Source organism: Piliocolobus tephrosceles, chromosome 13 (genome assembly GCF_002776525.5).
Source record: "Piliocolobus tephrosceles isolate RC106 chromosome 13, ASM277652v3, whole genome shotgun sequence".
In the NCBI taxonomy this organism is placed as follows: Eukaryota; Metazoa; Chordata; class Mammalia; order Primates; family Cercopithecidae; genus Piliocolobus; species Piliocolobus tephrosceles.
This window is the reverse complement of record NC_045446.1, coordinates 51677326-51684120: the sequence shown is the minus strand read 5'-3', so window position 1 is coordinate 51684120 and position 6795 is coordinate 51677326.

The window sequence follows — 6795 nt, the reverse complement described above, 5'->3', positions numbered from 1 at the left end:
ACAGGAGCACCCAAATTCATAAAGCAAGTCCTTAGACACTTACGAAGAGACTTAGACTCCCATAAAATAATAATGGGAAACTTTAACACCCCACTGTCAACATTAGACAGATCAACGAGACAGAAAGTTAACAAGGATATCCAGGAATTGAACTCAACTCTGCACCAAGTGGACCTAATAGACATCTACAGAACTCTCCACCCCAAATCAACAGAATATACATTCTTCTCAGCACCATATCGCACTTATTCCAAAATTGACCACATAGTTGGAAGTAAAGCACTCCTCAGCAAATGTAAAAGAACAGAAATTATAACAAACTGTCTCTCAGACCACAGTGCAATTAAACTAGAACTCAGGACTGAGAAACTCAATCAAAACCGCTCAACTACATGGAAACTGAACAACCTACTCCTGAATGACTACTGGGTACATAATGAAATGAAGATAGAAATAAAGATGTTCTTTGAAACCAATGAGAACAAAGATACAACATACCAGTATCTCTGGGACACATTTAAAGCAGTGTGTAGAGGGAAATTTATAGCACTAAATGCCCACAAGAGAAAGCTGGAAAGATCTAAAATTGACAGCCTAACATCACAATTAAAAGAACTGGAGAAGCAAGAGCAAACACATTCAAAAGCTAGCAGAAGGCAAGAAATAACTAAGATCAGAGCAGAACTGAAGGAGATAGAGACACAAAACACCTTCCAAAAAATCAATGAATACAGGAGCTGGTTTTTTTGAAAAGATCAACAAAATTGATAGACTGCTAGCAAGACTAATAAAGAAGAAAAGAGAGAAGAATCAAATAGACGCAATAAAAAATGATAAAGGGGATATCACCACTGACCCCACAGAAATACAAACTACCATCAGAGAATACTATAAACACCTCTATGCAAATAAACTAGAAAACCTAGAAGAAATGGATAATTTCCTGAACACTTACACTCTACCAAGACTAAACCAGGAAGAAGTTGAATCCCTGAATAGACCAATAGCAGGCTCTGAAATTGAAGCAATAGTTAGTAGCCTACCAACCAAAAAAAGTCCAGGACCAGATGGATTCACAGCCGAATTCTACCAGAGGTACAAGGAGGAGTTGGTACCATTCCTTCTGAAACTATTCCAATCAATAGAAAAAGAGGGAATCCTCCTTAACTCATTTTACGAGGCCAACATCATCCTGATACCAAAGCCTGACAGAGATACAACAAAAAAAGAGAATTTTAGACCAATATCCCTGATGAACAATGCAAGCATCCTCAATAAAATACTGGCAAACCGAATCCAGCAGCACATCAAAAAACTTATCCACCATGATCAAGTGGGCTTCATCCCTGGGATGCAAGACTGGTTCAACATATGCAAATCAATAAACGTAATCCAGCATATAAATAGAACAAAAGACAAAAACCACATGATTATCTCAAAAGATGCAAAAAAGGCCTTTGACAAAATTCAACAGCCCTTCATGCTAAAAAACTCAATAAATTCAGTATTGATGGAATGTATCTCAAAATAATAAGAGCTATTTATGACAAACTCACAGCCTATATCATATTGAATGGGCAAAAACTGGAAGCATTCCCTTTGAAAACTGGCACAAGACAGGGATGCCCTCTCTCACCACTCCTATTCAACATCGTGTTGGAAGTTCTGGCTAGGGCAATCAGGCAAGAGAAAGAAATAAAGGGTATTCAGTTAGGAAAAGAAAAAGTCAAATTTTCCCTGTTTGCAGATGACATGATTGTACATTTAGAAAACCCCATCGTCTCAGCCCAAAATCACCTTAAGCTGATAAGCAACTTCAGCAAAGTCTCAGGATACAAAATCAATGTGCAAAAATCACAAGCATTCTTATACACCAGTAACAGACAAACAGGGAGCCAAATCATGAATGAACTCCCATTCACAATAGCTTCAAAGAGAATAAGATACCTAGGAATCCAACTTACAAGAGATGTAAAGGACCTCTTCAAGGAGAACTACAAACCACTGCTCAGTGAAATAAAAGAGAACACAAACAAATGGAAGAACATACCATGCTCATGGATAGGAAGAATCAATATTGTGAAAATGGCCATACTGCCCAAAGTAATTTATAGATTCAATGCCATCCCCATTAAGCTACCAATGACTTTCTTCACAGAATTGGAAAAAACTGCTTTAAAGTTCATATGGAACCAAAAAAGAGCCCGCATTGCCAAGACAATCCTAAGCCAAAAGAACAAAACTGGAGGCATCACGCCACCTGACTTCAAACTATACTACAAGGCTACGGTAACCAAAACAGCATGGTACTGGTACCAAAACAGAGATATAGATCAATGGAACAGAACAGAGCCCTCAGAAATAATACCACACATCTACAGCCATCTGATCTTTGACAAACCTGAGAGAAACAAGAAATGGGGAAAGGATTCCCTATTTAATAAATGGTGCTGGGAAAATTGGCTAGCCATAAGTAGAAAGCTGAAACTGGATCCTTTCCTTACTCCTTATACGAAAATTAATTCAAGATGGATTAGAGACTTAAATGTTAGACCTAAAACCATAAAAACCCTAGAAGAAAACCTAGGTAATACCATTCAGGACATAGGCATGGGCAAGGACTTCATGTCTAAAACACCAAAAGCAACGGCAGCAAAAGCCAAAATTGACAAATGGGATCTAATCAAACTAAAGAGCTGCTGCACAGCAAAAGAAACTACTATCAGAGTGAACAGGCTACCTATAGAATGGGAGAAAATTTTTGCAATCTACTCATCTGACAAAGGGCTAATATCCGGAACCTATAAAGAACTCAATCAAATTTACAAGAAAAAAACAAACAACCCCATCAAAAAGTGGGCAAAGGATATGAACAGACACTTCAAAAGAAGACATTCATACAGCCAACAGACACATGAAAAAATGCTCATCATCACTCGCCATCAGAGAAATGCAAATCAAAACCACAATGAGATACCATCTCACACCAATTAGAATGGCGATCATTAAAAAATCAGGAAACAACAGGTGCTGGAGAGGATGTGGAGAAATAGGAACACTTTTACACTGTTGGTGGGACTGTAAACTAGTTTAACCATTGTGGAAAACAGTGTGGCGATTCCTCAAGGATCTAGAACTAGAAATACCATTTGACCCAGCCATCCCATTACTGGGGATATACCCAAAGGATTATAAGTCATGCTGCTATAAAGACACATGCACACGTATGTTTATTGTGGCACTATTCACAATAGCAAAGACTTGGAATCAACCCAAATTTCCATCAGTGACAGACTGGATTAAGAAAATGTGGCACATATACACCATGGAATACTATGCAGCCTTAAAAAAGGATGAGTTCGTGTCCTTTGTAGGGACATGGATGCAGCTGGAAACCATCATTCTCAGCAAACTATTGCAAGAACAGAAAACCAAATACCGCATGTTCTCACTCATAGGTGGGAATTGAACAATAAGATCACTTGGACACAGGAAGGGGAGCATCACACACCGGGTCCTATTGTGGGGAGGTGGTAGGGGGGAGGGATAGCATTAGGAGATATACCTGATGTAAATGACGAGTTAATGGGTGCAGCACACCAACATGGCACATGTATATATATGTAACAAACCTGCACGTTGTGCACATGTACCCTAGAACTTAAAGTATAATAATAAAAAAAAAAGTAAATGGACTAAATTCTCCAAGTAAAGGACATACAGAGGCTGAATAAATAAACATCCAACTATGTGCTGCCTATAAAAAACCTACTTCACCTACAAAGACACACATAGACTGAAATAGGGGATGGAAAAAGATATTCCATGCAAATAGAGACCAAAAAATTGCAAGATTGGCTATACTTAGTTAAAATAGACTACAAGTTAAAGACTGTAAAAAGAGACGAGGTAACTATATAATGATAAAGGGGTCAGCTCAGCAAGACAATATTACAGTTATAAATATCCATACACCCAATACTGGAGCACCCAAGTGTATGAAGCAAACACTAATAGATTTAAAGAGAGAGACTGCAATATAACAATAGTGGGAGACTTCAACATCCGACTCTCAGTAATGGACAGATCATTGAAGAAAGAAACATTGGAGTTAAACTACACACTAGACCAAATAGGCCTATCTGACGTTTACAGAACGTTTTACTCAACTGCTGCAGAACATACATTCTTCTCTTCAGAGCATTGTCCAGAATAGACCATATCTTAGGCCACAAAACAAGTCTCAACAAATTCAAAAATGTTGAAATTATATTAAATATATTTTCTGATTGCAATGGAATAAAACTAGAAACCAAAAACAAGAGTAACCTGGAAACCACACAAACACATGGAAATTAAACAACATACTCCTGAACAATCAATGGGTCAATGACAAAATTAGGAAAGTGGTTTAAAAATTTATTGAAACAAATAAAAATGGAAATACAACATACCAAAATCTATGGGATACAGCAAAAGCAAGACTAAGAGGATGTTTATAGTAATAAAAAATGCATATATCAAAAAAATAGATTCCAAATAAACAGCCTAATGATGTACCTCAAGGAACTAGAAAAGCAAAAACAAACCAAACCCAAAATTATTAGCGGGAAAGAGATAATAAAGACCAGAACAGAAACAAATGAAATTGAGACTAAAAAAATACAAAAAATTAATGAAATTAAAAATTGGTTATTTGAAAAGATAAACAAAATTGACAAACTTTTAGCTACACTAAGAAAAAAATCATAGAAGGCCCAAATAAAAATTAGAAAGGGAAATGAAGACATAATTACAGGCAGCACAGAAATGCAAAGAATCAGAGACTATTATGAACAACTATACACCAACAAACTGGAAAACAAAAGAATACATTTCTGAACACATGCAATCTTTCAAGATTAAACCATAAAGAAATGGAAGACCTGAACAAACCAATAATGAATAATGAGATCAAAGCCATGATAAAAAGTTTTCCACCAAAGAAAATCCAGAACTTGATGGCTTCACTGTTGAATTCTAGCATATATTTAAAGAAGAAGTAATATCAATTCTATTCCAACTATTCAAAAAAAATTGAGGAGTAAGGACCAACCTCATTCTAAAAGGCCAGCATTACCCTGATGCCAAAACCAGACAAGGACACAACAAAAAGAAAGATACAGCCCAATATCCCTGATGAACACAGATGCAAAAATCCTTAACAGAATACTAGCAAACTGAATTCAACACCACATTAAAAAGATAATTTGCCATCATCCAGTGGGTTTCATCCCAGCGATGCAAGGCTGGTTCAGCATACACAAATCAGTAATATAATATATCACATATAAAAGTGAGGATAAAATTCATATGATCATTTCAATAGATGCTGAAAAAGCATTTGAAAAAATTCAATATCCTTTTATGATAAAAACTTTCCACAAACTGGGTGTAGAAGGAACATCCCTCAAAACAATAAAGGCCATATATGACAAATCCGCAGATAGCATTATACCAAATGGGAAAAATCGGAAGTCTTTCCTCGAAGATCTGGAACAAGACAAGGATGCCCACTTTCACCACTTTTATTCAACATAACACTGGAAGTCCTAGCCAGAGCAATTAGGCAAGAGAAAGAAAGGGAAAAATTGGAAAGAAAAATTTCAAAGTATCTTTGTTTGCAAATGACATAATCTTATAATTTGAAAAACCTGATGACTCCACCAAAAATGGTTAAAATTGATAAATGAATTTAGTAAAGTTGCAGGATACAAAATTAGCACACAACAATTAGTATTATTTACATATGCTGGCAGTGAACAATCTGAAAAAGAAATCAAGAAAGCAATCCCATTTACAATAGCTACCAAAAACATACAAGACCTATGAATAAATTTAACCAAAGAAGTGAAAGATCTCCATAAGGAAATCTATAAAACACTGATGAAAGAAATTGAAGAGAACACACAAAAATTGAAAAAATATTCCATGCTCATGGATTGAAATAATATTGTTAAAATGTCAATGCTACCCAAAGCTACTTATAGATTCAATGCAATCCCTTTCACAATGAATTTTTCAATTACATTCTTCACAGAAATAGAAAAGAACGATGTTAAAATGTATATGGAACCACAAAAGACCCAAATAACCAAAGCAATCCAGAGCAAAACAAAACTGGAAGCATTACACCACCCTGGCTTCACAATATACTACAAAGCCACAGTAACCTAAGTAGCACGATACTGATACACAGACAGATACATAGACCAATGGAACTGAATAGAGAACTTAGAAATCAATTCACGCATTTACAGCCAACACATTTTTGACAAAGGTAACAAGAATATACAATGGGGAAAGGACAATCTCTTCAATAAATAGTGCTGGGAAAACTGGATAACCATATGCAGAAGAATAAAACTAGACACCTATCTTTCACCATATGAAAACAAATCAACCCAAAATGGATTAAAGACTTAAATGTGGCCAGGCGCAGTGGCTCACACCTATAATCCCAGCTTTGGGAGGCCAAGGCAAGTGGATTACTTGAGGTCAGGAGTTCGAGACCAGGCTGGCCAACATGGTAAAACCCTGTCTCTACTAAAATACAAACAATTAATGGGTGTGGTGGTGTGCACCAGTAATCCCAGTTACTCAGTAGGCTGAGGGAGGAGAATCGCTTGAGCCCAGGAGGCAGAGGTTGCAGTGAGATGAGATTGTGCCACTGTACTCCAGCTTGGGCAACACAGTGAGACTCCATCTCTAAATAAATAAATAAATAAATAAATAAATAAATAAATAAATAAATAA